At 33.0% G+C, this 13,834-nt stretch overlaps 2 pseudogenes; both read left to right on the forward strand.

Moving 5' to 3' along the window:
• The first annotated feature begins 525 nt into the window (after positions 1 to 525).
• LOC148763692 (secreted RxLR effector protein 161 pseudogene) lies at positions 526 to 1,227 on the forward strand (annotated as a pseudogene).
• Positions 1,228 to 7,699: 6,472 nt separating this feature from the next.
• Positions 7,700 to 8,804, forward strand: LOC148763693 (uncharacterized; annotated as a pseudogene).
• The last annotated feature ends 5,030 nt before the right edge of the window (positions 8,805 to 13,834 follow it).

Below are 13,834 nucleotides of genomic sequence, written 5' to 3' on the forward strand. Positions count from 1 at the left end.
TACCTTATTGCTTCAATGTAGAAGGTGAAGGTGATCCTCAAACTTATGAGGAGGCAATGAAGTCTCGGGACGCTTCTTTTTGGAGAGAAGCAATACAAGATGAGATGGACTCAATAATGGGAAACAAGACATGGAAATTGGTAGACCTTCCACCAAGTTCCTAGCCAATAAACTGTAAGTGGATTTTTCAAAAGAAAATGAAAATTGATGGAACCGTGGAAAAGTTTAAAGCAAGGCTAGTGACAAAAGGCTTTAAACAAAAGGAAAATCTGTAAGCTTGTTAAGTCCTTGTATGGATTAAAACAAGCTCTTAAACAATGGCATCAAAAGTTTGATGAGGTTGTGCTAGCTAATGGCTACAAGATCAATCAATCTGACAAGTGTGTCTATAGTAAGTTCCATAATGGTAGAGGTGTCATCATTTGCTTATATGTGGATGACATGTTAATATTCGGTACCGATTTGGAACAAGTGGAAGACACATAAAGGTTTTTGTCAAAGAATTTTGACATGAAAGATATAGGCATGGCAAATGTTATTCTTGGTATAAGAATAATGAGAGACAATAGTGGCCTAACATTGTCTCAATCTCATTACATCGAAAAGATTGTAATGAAGTATGGAAAGTCAGATTGTATGCCCATGACTACGCCTTATGATTCTATTCTAAGGCTAGTAGCCAATGAAGACAAGCCAATAGCACAAAATGAATATGCAAGGGTGATTGGATGCCTTATGTATGCAATGGTCTGTACAAGGCCAGATATTATATTTGCGGTTGGGATGCTAAGTTGGTTTACAAGTAATCCGAGTAAACAGTATTGGTATGCTGTTCATAGAGTTCTAAGGTACTTAAAGAGTACAAAGCATTATGGCATCTGCTTTTTAGGTTTTCCTTCAGTTCTAAAAGGGTATACAGATGCAAGTTGGAACTCAAATAGACCGGATTACACATCCACAATTGGATGGATTTTTACACTTGGTGGGGGTGCTGTTTCTTGGGGTTTTAAGAAACAATCTTGTCAAGAGGACTCCACCATGGCGACTAAATTTATAGCCTTAGCATCTGCCACCCAAGAAGCGGAATGGTTGAGAGACTTACTTTATGAAATTCCATTGTGGCCTAAGCCAATGGCACCAATCTTGATACATTGCGATAATGAGGCAACTGTATCAAAGGCATATAATCAAACTTACAATGGAAAGAGTCGATATATTGGACTTTGACATAGCATTGTAAGGCAAAGGATTAGTGACGGTATAGTTACTATAAGTTATGTGAGGTCTGGTGAAAATTTAGTGGATCTGTTTACTAAAGATCTGAAAAAGGACCTGGTTATAAAGACCTCAAGGGGGATGGGTCTCAAGCCTATTAATTAAATCGCCAATGGTGGGAGCTCACCTCGACGCTTGTGGCTAACCTGCAAGTCTTGGGTACTGACCATTCTACCACATGGTGGTTGTAAGCACTAAATTATATTTTCCATCCCAAGGTGAATAGTGCTTGGTTCCTGTAATGTGTAAGGTAAGGCTGAACGAAAAGTTCTTAATAGACCCATAACATGCATATGTTGAAGTACTATAACTACGGAGTACTTCCGATAAGGGCTACCTATATGAGTGGAAGTGCGGTGAAATACCCCATACTTTGATATGGTGATAAACAAAGTTGAGCGAATGCAAATTGAAGTCAATTAAAATGTTTAAAAGTGATAAGAGACGAAAGGAGTAGTTTAGGATAAAATATTTCGCAAGTGAGAAAATAACAATAAAATAATAATAATTTTATCGAAGGAGAATTTGTGAGATAAAAGGTGATTCGGAAGTCAAGTGAGGCATAATAAGGTATTTCAGATACCAAGGAGACAAGATAAAATTTTTAAAATATTAATATTTAACCAAATGTCGAAATTAGTCATGAAGAAGGATCATATGGTTGATCCAAGTGGGGGAGAAGATGACAAGCCCGACTCTATAAAAATATTTGTCATGACATACATGTGATGGATAACATGTTTGCATGCTAAGAGAGTCCCGAAAAAAATTTACAAAAGTCAGTATTGTACCTAAAGGTACAACAAAGTTGAGTTAAACCTCGAACTAGATCAAATAGAGAATTTATGATGAAATTAAGAATTTTAAAGTCCCATAATGGTTTAATATGGTGATTCAGAGTTCAAGGATCAATTTGGAGTCAAACCAAAATTTTCGCTATCTATGGGCAAAATGGTCATTTGCCACCTGGGGACAAAATGAGAATTTTTAGAAAAGATTTTTGGCCCCATTTGACTTATTGGACTAAGATTTGAGGTTTAGAAGTGAAAAATTTTAATTTCGGTATAATTTGGAGTAAAAGGGTAAAATGGTAATTTTACCATCCGAAATAAAAAATTTAATTTTTGAAAGGATTTTGATCAAATTTAATTTTTTGGAGTGTGGAATGAGTATGAGGAGTGAAAATTATGCATTATGAAAAATTTTCAATTTTTGGGGTAAAAATGTAATTTTTGAAAAGTTCGGGGGCAAAAGTGTAATTTTGAAAAATTTACTCCACCAAAACTTTGGAAAAATCTGGACATTTCACTTAAGACTTGGATAAGTCAAAGGGAATGCATGGTGGAAACAGTAGGACAAGTGGATGGCTAGAAAAAAAAATGAATTAATAAAATATTCAAAATATGAATAAAATAATTTTATTTCATTAAACTAATAAAAAAGGCATAAAAAAATCAGCCCATAACCCATTCTTCTTCTTCAACATTCGGCCAAGCAAGAAACAAGAGAGAGAAAGGAGAAAATAAAACCCTAGCCAAGAAATTTAAAGGGAAAATAGGTGGAAATTCAAAAATCAAGTGAAAAAAAGGTAACATTTCTTAAATTTGTCTTGTGCTTTACCTTTCCCATGCATTTCCCATCATTTTCCATGGTTGAATCATGTGATTTGAGGATGAATTCAATTCTGAAAAATGGGTTAGGAGAGAGAAAGTTGTTAGATTAATTTGATTTTGAGCTACGTTAGTGTTTAGTGTTAGTTTAGCATGTTTATGAGCAAAACAACAAGAAAAATATTTATCTTCTCCATGAATTTCTCTAGGCCGAATCTAGCCAATGGTATGTGAGGATGAGGTTGACTTTATTTTAAGAGAATTGGGTGGAAAAATGATGAATTATGAGGTTGAAAATTAAATGGGAATTTTCGGTGTAATAAATTAAAATTTTTACCCACTAGGGGTAAAAGCGTAATTTATAGTCCGGACTGATAAATTGGATGAAATTCACAGTCATTGAGGTATTGTGGATATAATTGGATAATTGAAATTGAAATGGATGAAATTGGAGTCGAATTGGGGATTTTAAGAATTTACACCGTATATAGGCGAGTTAGGTCGGACACCGCAATTAAGCGATTGTCTAGACATTTCAAATCCTATCTAGTGCATACGCATGGATAAGAGCCTGAAATAATTTATGATAAATTGACACAATTTATTGAATTTTGTATCATGGATTATGGATAGGTGGTGAGTCAATTGTTTCGGGTAAGATACTGCACCCGAGGGCGGAAGATAGGAGTATTTCTACTCCTAATACTGTGAGTAAACTTATTATCATCTTAATTATCTAGAGAAGTTTTATACAACTATGTGGTTTTATGGAAAATAGGTTTAAATGGTAAATTGCTATGTTTTAAGAGAAATTGTGATTTTATAAAATGATTTTATAAATTTTCTAGAAAATCGAATACTGATTTTGAAAATAGAGTAATTGGAGACTGCCTGCTTGTGTTGCAAATTTATGGTTTGAAATTGAATGGCTTATGACAATATATGAGCATGAATGGCTAAATTGATTTTGGTGTCAGAATTATTTGTATTGTGTATTTAGCCTTGAGAGGCTAGATTGCGATAAATTGCCATGTCATGCTAGAATGAATTTTATTAAATTGGTGGAGTATATATTAATTATTTACTGCAGAGGGGGTTCCGTGGACCAGCCTATTAGAGGGGCACGGTAAACTCCATTATATTATTACCTGGAACGAAGAGGCGCGTAGGGTATCTCCTGAGGTAAAGCTTAGGGTTCACTTCACGCCAAACCACCACGTGAAGGAAAACTCAGCCAACGCCAAGGAACGGCTGTTATTTTCTCAAACTAAAAATATATTTTAAGTGTATAATAAATTTTAACAGCCTTGGCGGACTCGGTTTGACGCCCTGCGCAAGGTATCACCGAATATGAGTTTTGGCACGAGCCAAAGTTTTAAGAAATTCATAAGCCAAGTTGATTACTCGATTTTTATGGATTGATTTTATTTGGTTGAAATGAACTGAAAGGTAATAAAATTACAGTATGATGACTTATTTTAATTGTCTCCATTTACTCGATTTTAGATAGTTTAGATGGTATCTGTTTACTCACTGGGATTTTATAATCTCACCACCCTCATTTCCTCATATTTCAGGCTCGGAGAATTCCATAGTTAGCTGACTTTGACAAGGACCTTCATTTGGACTTGAATCGGTAAAAGCTGTAGGTTTCCAGCTTCCGATGCATTTTGATAGATGTGGGCCCATGTGTCACTGCAAAAGAAATTTTATGATTTGGTTATTTGCTTTATAGTATATATGAATATAATTATCTTTTACGCTATAAGAATTATGTACCTATAGTTTTATGAAAATTATTTTACAAGAAAATAGTTTATTTTACTGAATATTTTTATTATATTCAAATGGTCAAATTTTCACTTCAAATGAACGTTTTAGATACTTAATTTTTTTTAAAATCATTAAATATATATTTTCGGCTTACCTTCTACATTTTTAGCAAGTTTCGAGGTTTTCGACAAAAATGACAAAAATGCCCCTGTGAGCAAAAAAAAAATGTTATGTTATGATTTGAAAATGATTTGTAATCCTTCATATTTTGATTATTTGATAACTATTGCTCATCGGGGAAGTGCGAAAGCTGATACGAGAGACTTGCGAGGTTTCGATCGACATTCGAGGTGAAGAATGTTTGTCGAGGTTTCGCTGCGGTTGTTACGGGCCCGATGGGGAGTTCCGGGTCGTGACATGCGGCCACTTTCAGAAGTTAAAGGCTTGACTCTGACAGCACTCATGAACAGATGCAAAGCACATGGCCATAAACGTGTTGGCAAAACTAGATACAATGTGAGCAAGGAGGCTTGTGTGTGTTTAGTGGCTTGACTAGTCAATGAAGAATCGATGGTTCAATGCTTGGTCAACCACTCAATTCAGACTAGAACCAACCACACTCACTAAGTGAAGGTTCAAATCTATGGGATACCTTCATTTATGCATAAGTTTCCTAAAGTTGTTGGTATTTGGAATTTTGAAAATGGTGGGGGATTGTTGGTGTATTTTCAAAATTAAAGGTTATTTCACATGATGGAAAAGCTATCATTAGCTCAAAAGTTATGTTACGAAAAGTAACATAATGTGTCTATTAGATATAAACATGTTTTCATGTGAATGGTTATGTCTCTTGAAAAATCATATCCAAAAGTTAAGAGACATGATTGAAAAGACATTATTGCTCAAAAGTTAAAGTAAATAGTTATTGTTTCAAGTTATAACTTAAAGGTTATAATTTGTGTGATAAATAGTTATCTATTTATAAGATGACTATTGAAACAATAACTATATCTAAAAGTTGTGTTGGCAAAAATCATAAAAATGCTTTCTAAACAAAGAGATGTCTTTGTGAAAGGGTTGTGTCCTTGAAGAAGAGACACTTGGAAGCCTATATAAAGGGTTTGGTGCCAACCATTTTAGATATACAAAAGAAACACAAAAGTTCCCACCATCTTCAAGATATTCCGAATTCCGTATTATCTACTTGCTATAAAAAGTCGGTTCTAAGGCCAAACAACTTTGCAAACCCTCGGGTGTATTTAGCAGTCTACTTCGTAAGTGTAATACGAAAATTAGACGTTGGCTTCATTGTATCCTTGAGACTATTCGCATTATTCCCCTTTGCATACCGAGTGGTGGGAGCGAAATAAGTCTTAAAGATAGACGTCTATTTGAAAGGCTTGCCTTGAAGCCAATTTTGCCTATTCTTGAATACTATATCAAAACCCCCAGTAAACACCAACATGAGCCTCATTTGCGGTTTGCAATAAGCATTCAACAATTAGGTACTACTGTTCTAATCTTTACAGACTTTTTTACTTTAATTTAGAGTTTATATTATATTGTTATATTATTTTTATTTTATGTGATAGTTAATTTATTTGAATTAGAAATTTTGATTGTTGATTTTATATTATCCATTTAAAAAATATAAGATAATTATAATAGTTAAATATTTTTGTACCCTATGTCAAATCAAAAATATGAATCTGGTTATTCAAAGCTTAAAAAAAAAAGAAGAATTGAAAGTTTAATACAATCTCAAAAAGGAGCTCTTGATAAATTTTTTACAAGTAATAAAAATAATGAATCAAAAATTATTAATAAATGTCCCTTAAAAGAACAAGTTAATAATCTTAGAGAGTTAGATGATGATGAAATACTAGAACAAGATGTTAATGAAAAGATTCAAAATGATCATAGAAATCATGATGAAGAGGATCACCCTATTAATTTAAATGATTGCATTCCTAAAAATATTTATGATCCAAGTCAAAGGACAAATATTGATACAAATTTAAGAGATTTATTAGTAGACAAAGGTCCAATTAAAGTTAATGATTTAGATTTTCCCAAAGCTGAGTTTTCAAGACATTTTTCTGTTACATACTATATTCAAAAGTTGGCAAATGGGTAGACACATGAAAGAAGATGGCTAGTTTATTCGAAAGATTTAGATAGAGTATTTTGTTTTTGTTGTAAATTGTTTAATTTGGCTTCTAGTACGAGTAAATTAGCTAATGTTGGCACCAGAGATTGGAGAAACCTTAGTGCTAAGTTTAAGAGTCATGAAATGAGTAATGAGCATATTACTAATATGAGTTCTTGGATTGATTTAGAAATGAGATTATTGAAAAATAAAACAATTGATGAAAGTGTTCTAGAACAAATAAAAAGAGATAAAGCATATTGGAAAAAAGTATTAACAAGAATTCTTGCTGTAATAAAAACTCTTGGTAAAAATAATTTGGCTTTTCGTGGGAAAAATGAAAAGATTTATCAAGAAAGTAATGAAAATTTTTAAGTCTAATTGAAATGATTGCAGAATTTGATCTAGTGATGCAAGAACATATTCGACGCATTAAAGACAATAAAATTCATACTCATTACCTTGGACATAAAGTATAAAATGAATTGATAAATTTGTTAGCAAGTGAAATTAGAAATAAAATTATTAAAAACCTCATAGAAGCAAAATATTTTTCAATAATACTTGATTGCACTCCAGATGTAAGTTATCAAGAGCAAATGTCTTTTGTATTACGATGTGTTAATATTTCATCAAGTCCAATTAAAGTTATGGAGTACTTTTTTGAATTCTTAAAAGTAGATGATACAACTGGAAATGTCTTTTTGATGCCATTGTGGATGAAATAAAAAATATTGGGCTTGATATTAATAATTTAAGAGGATAAGGATATGATAATGGATCTAATATGAAGGGCAAGCAACAAGGAGTGCAAAAAAGAATTTTAGACTTAAATCCTAGATCCTTTTATACACCATGCGGTTACCACAATCTAAATTTAGTACTTTGTGACATGGCAAATTCTTGCACTAAAGCTATATCATTTTTTGGAGTGGTACAACGAATATATTCACTATTTTCTTCTTCTACCAAACGATGGAAAATTTTACAAGACAATATACTTAGTCTAACTCTTAAATCATTGTCACAAACACGTTGGAAAAGTCTGTTGAAAGTGTTAAAGCAATAAGATTCCAAGCTCCACAAATAAGAGATGCTTTATTGAAATTAGTAAAAGTTAGTGAAGATACTAAAACTAAAAGTGAAGCTAATTGCTTAGCAACATATGAGCTTGAAAATTTTGAGTTTTTGTTGGGCATGACTATTTGGTATGATATATTGTTTGTTGTTAACTCTGTTAGCAAAAACTTGCAATCAAAAGATATGTGTATTGATGTAGCTATAGAACAATTAAAAGGTCTTCTTTCTTTTTTTGGAAAATATAGAGAAAATGGATTTGCATCTGCTATGATTTCTTCTAAAGAAATTGCATTTGAAATGAACATAGAACCTTAATTTCGTGATACACGTATTATTCGTAGAAAAAACAATTTGATGAGAATGTTGATAATGATATAACTAGATCTCTTGAAGAATCATTTAGAATTGATTACTTCTTGTATATAGTAGATCAAGCAAATTTTTCACTTCAAAGTAGATTTGAACAATTTAAGATATATGAAAATATTTTTGGTTTTTTATTTAGTGGTAAAAAGTTGAAGTCATTAGATGATAATAGTTTGAAAGAATATTGCTTTAATCTTGAATGTTCCTTAAAATATAACAACTATTCTGATATTGATGGTTTAGATTTATTTTTAGAGTTAAAAATTTTAAAAGAAATTATAAAGGAAGAAAACAGTCCAATTGACATACTTAATCATATAAGAAGACTCGATTCTTTTCCAAATACATATATTGCTTCTAGAATAATGTTAACAATTTCAGTAAGTGTTGCTTCTGGAGAAAGAAGTTTTTCAAAACTAAAATTAATAAAATCTTTTTTAAGATCAACAATGTCTCAAGAAAGATTAAATGAATTGGCTATATTATCAATTGAAAAAGAAATATTATAAGAACTTGATTATAAAAGTTTAATTAAAAATTTTACATCTTAAAAAGCTAGAAGAATAAAATTTTAATATTTTTTTTAATTTTAATAAAAAAAAGCCTCATTTGAATATTTTACTTTAGGCTTTTGAACTTATTGGGCTGCCCTTGCTGTTGTGGGTTATCCTTATCTGCATATCACAATTCACAACTTTCAACCGAGAAAGCCGTGCTATTTCAACATAGAAAAGAATTGAGAATTGGATGGAAATACATAGGAAAAGAAGGATTTACAACTTGGGGTTCATTGGCGTCGTTTCTGCTTGTATTTGCTAGGAATGTGGAAGCTATTGATCATTGATGGAACCAACATGGGCTTGGCGGTGACAACGTTAGAGGTTCTTGTCCACTGTTGCATCTTGTCTTAAGAAGAACTCTTGCATGAGAATGCCACCTGCACATTCTGCTCAACTCAATTACATGTTAATCAACTTACAACAAATCTTCTCCATTAACTTAAGTGTTGCCTTGCATGGTTAACTGTATTTAGTCTTAACACTTGGTTTTTGGCTGTGTACAAGTGTTATTAAGTGTTAATCATCCATGTATATATGTTTTGAAAATTACTGAATGAAGTATCAAGCCTTTTAACAGTACAAAAACTTCACTGATACATTGCCCTTGCCCATGTTCTACGAGGTCATAAAGACGCTGCATTTAATTTCAGCCATCACATAAGCTTAAGTTATGTTAACATCCTAGTCTGGTAAGTTTGTTGCATTAGAGTGGGAACGGGAAGCCCTGGGTTAGACTCGATGCCAAGAAGCCTTGTCCACTTGATCATCTTCGGGAATAGTACAATCTTTACAAAAGAAATTGTTGAAAGAGTAACCTTAAATCTGGAAATTCAATCTCAGATGAATGCGGGAAGCAACTGAAGGTTGAAAGGTTGAAGAAGGATTCAATGCAATATAAAACGATGTTGCATAGTTTCTTTCGTGTTTTAAGTTTATGAAATTGGAGCTGCTTGTGTCATTTTGTGTCTTAATCCTTAAACGACTTAGTAGACTATCATTTACTTAGCAATTTTAAGTTTTCCTTTAAACACTCAATATGAATGTCGTTTTAGTTTCTTTCTTGTATAGGCCAACAACCTTCTGTTTCTTTCCTTTGTTATAGTCATTAGTGCGCAGAAAACATTGTCTCGTTTTCTGTGCTTTACATTCCTTTTTCATTGATCTTATTTTTCCTAGGCTACATCTTCGGCAGTGTGCTTAAAAATGAGTATATATATAATTTTGTAATCGTTGAAGAGTATGATTCTCTGAAAAATAAAAGAAGAACAACTTTCTCCCAAAAATTATATCTGCATCTTCCTTTTTCTTCTTCATACTACTTTAGTAGTTTTTCCAGAAACTTGTATTGTTTCTTGAATTCCTTTTATGGTATCAAAGCTTCACATCTTAAGGGACCTATAAACCTTTAGTATCGTGTTCAAAGTTTTCTAGAAACATCATGGCTACTGTTGGTTTCAATGCCGCTACACCCCTTGTGTTTACTGGTGCTAATTACCCTTTTTGGGCAATGAAGTTGCAGTCCTATCTTAAGGCATTCGACTTGTGGGAGGTTGTGGAGACTGGTGAGTTGCCAGTTTAAAGGCACACAAATCCAACTCTTGCTCAAATGAAATAACATTTAGAGGAGGTTGCTAAGAGGTACAAAGCCTTGATGTGCTTGCAATTAGTTGTGTCAAAAGCCATATTTAGGAAAATTATGCATTTTGAGGATCCTAAGCAAGTATGAGATAGTTTGAAAGAAGAGTATTAAGGGAGTGATTGAACCAAGGTTATGCAGATTATGAATTTGTCTAGACAATTCGAGCTCATGAAGATGAAGGAAGAGGAGAACACTCAAGAGTACACTAACAAGCTGCTGAAGCTTGTTAATCAACTCAGAATGTTCAGTCAAGAGGTTACTGATCAGAAAATTGTCAACAAAATCTTGGTGAGCATTTCTAATAAGTTTAAGTTAAAGATTACCTCACTTAAGGATTTGAAGGATTTGACAAAAATCACAATGAAAGAGTTAATTTCTACCTTCCTCGCTTTTGAGCAAAGACGGGCTTTTAAGCATGAGAACCTTGTAGAAAATGCCTTGGTTGCTAAAACTAAGGGCTTGAGGGTTAAATCTGATGGTTTGAATAAGAACAATAGCAACGGTTCTAAATCAAGTGCTGCGAAGCAAAGAAAGAATCAAGATAAATTTCCTTTCTTGTACTCATTGTAAGAAGACTAATCATACCCCAAAGTACTGTTGGTTTAGGCCAAATGTGAAGTGTCGAGCTTGCAACCAACTTGGACATGTGGAGAAGGTGTGTAAAGCCAAGAAACAGGAAGCTGAGGGTAAAGCTATAGTGACTAAAGAAACTGGTGAGTAAAAAGAGGCATTGTTTATGGATAAAGTTGATGATGGCTTGAAAGACAAGAGTACCTAGCTTACTAACAATGGCTGCTTAAACCACTTAACAAGTAATGTAGATCTTTTCACTGATCTTGATAAAAGTATTAGGGCCCATGTGGAAATTGGAAATGGCCTTTATATGAAAAAACTTGGAGTAGGTATTGTAGGAGTTGAAATTGTTTTTGGTATTAAGTTTATTCGTGAAGTGCGTTATATGCATGAAGCATTTAGAATCTGCTTAGTGTGAGACAATTGGATGATAATGATTATGCCATACTGTTTAAGAATAGGTAGTGCACAATATTCGATTTTACTAATGTTGAGTTACTAACAGTAAATATGAAGAACAAATGTTATCTAATGAATCTATTGGAAACTAAACAACAGGCTCTCTATAGAGAGTATGATGCCTCAGAACTCTGACATAAAAGAGTTGAAAATGCGAATTACACTTCACTGTCAACAAAGTCTTCAAAGGAGCTAGTGTGAGGTCTGCTTGGTATTGTCAAGCTTGAGAAGTTGTGCAAGGCCTATCAATTTGGAAAACAAACCAAAAAACCTTTTCCTAAGGAAAGCAAATGGAAGGCTACACAAAAGCTGGAGTTAATTCACAAGGATTTAAGTTGTCTTATGAAGACTCCTTCATTGAGTGGTAATAGGTATTATGTCTTATTTATTGATGATTTTTCACATTATTGCTAGATTTATTTTCTGAAGCACAAATCAGAGGCATTAAGAAGATTTTCTAAGTATAAGGCATAGGTTAAGAACTTTACTAGTTCAAGCATCAAGATACTGAAGATTGACAATGGATCTGAATATGCTGCTAGAGAATTTGAGAAGTTTCTAGCAACAGTTAGGATACTTCATCAGCTGACAGTTGCTTATAACTCACAACAGAATGGCCAGGTCGAAAGGAATAACAGAACAATTGGTGTTATGTCTAAATTCTTATTATTTCAAAGCAATTTGCTTAAGAAATTCTAGGTTGAGGCAGTCAACACTGCAAACTACATCCAGAATAGAATTCTTACAAAGTCATTGACACTTAAAACCCTATTTGAAATCTAGTATGAACATAAACCTTTTATCTCTCATTACAAAGTCTTTGGTTGTGTGTTTTATGCTCGAATTCCAAAAGTCAAAAGAACTAAGTTTGATTCAAAGTCTCTGATTACTCTGTATATTGGATACAGTGAATAGTTAAAAGGGTATAGACTATATGACTTAGAATCAAACAAAGTAATTATTAGTAAAGATGTGTCTTTTGATGAGCATCATTACTGAAATTGGGAAAAGAAGGCTGTTAAGGGTTAAGCTATAGTATTTTTTATTAATGATAATCAGCTGAAATCTGAAAGTGATGACTTTTTTGACATTAGAGATGAAAGTAAGGCTGTGAAAAGGACCAAGACCTTGGAAGATATATATAACAAATGCAATCTTGCTATTGCTAATCCTACAAATTATGAAAAAGCAATGATTGATGAGAACTGGAAAAGGGCCATGGATTCTGAAATATCCATGATAAAAAAGAATGACACATGGTTGTTGGTAGACATACCTGCTGATAACAATGTAATAGGAGTTCAGTGGATATTTAGAACTAAACTAAATTTTGATGGTTCAATAAACTAGTATGAAGCCAGATTAGTGGTTAAAGGTATGCACAGGTCTATGGAGTTGACTATCTGAAGACTTTTGCTCCTGTGGCCAAACATAACACCATCAAAATGCTAGCTGCTTTGTCCAAAAAAAAAAGGATGGAAAATATACCATTTATATGTAAAGTCAGCTTTTCTAAATGGTTACTTGATAAAAGACATATTTGTTGAACAACTAGAAGGATATGAGGAACCCAGGTCAGAAAATAAGGTTTGTAAATTGGTTAAGGCATTGTATGGTCTAAAGCAGGCACCTAAGGCTAAGTATGAAAAGGTAGATACTTATTTAACAAGATAAGGCTTTCAGAAGAATGTGAATGAATCAACTCTATATGTGAAGCTATAAGGTAAAATTGTTGTCTTGATTGTGGTTGTGTATGTTGATGACCTGTTAATTACTGGACCTAATGATGATGTATTGCAAGAGTTTAAAGGTCAGATGATGAAGGAGTTTGAGATGACAGACTTGGGATTGATGACTTTTTTTTGGGTATGAAAGTTCTTCAAACAAGTAAAGAAGTGTGTTTGCATTAGACTGTAAGGAAACTATGGGAGAAGACAAATTTGTTGAATTATAACAGAGCAAAAACGATAACAAATTCTGCTCTGGTATGAAGTAAGAAACTGATAAAACAGATAAGGATTAGCTGAAGGTTCTGCACACCTTTCATTCAACTATAAGCAAAATATTTATACAAATTATATAAGCTTAACAGCTGTTAACACAAGAAACAAGTGTTAAGCTGCATCAAAGGATAAGCATGCAAGATGACACATCATAAACACCTGTGCAAAACACTCAACAACCAGAACAACGAAGCAAAGCCATTATAGACAAAATGACAAAGTCAATGCATGTTTCAGCTCTAACACTCCTCCTTGAAGTTTGCATTGATCACTTTCAGCTTTGCCTTCAAGTCTGTAAATCTAGATATAGGCAGAGTCTTCGTGAAAATATCTAGAAGCTGATTTAC

The sequence above is a fragment of the Theobroma cacao genome, chromosome 3 (assembly GCF_053813885.1).
Source record: "Theobroma cacao isolate CCN51 chromosome 3, ASM5381388v1, whole genome shotgun sequence".
Lineage (NCBI taxonomy): Eukaryota > Viridiplantae > Streptophyta > Magnoliopsida > Malvales > Malvaceae > Theobroma > Theobroma cacao.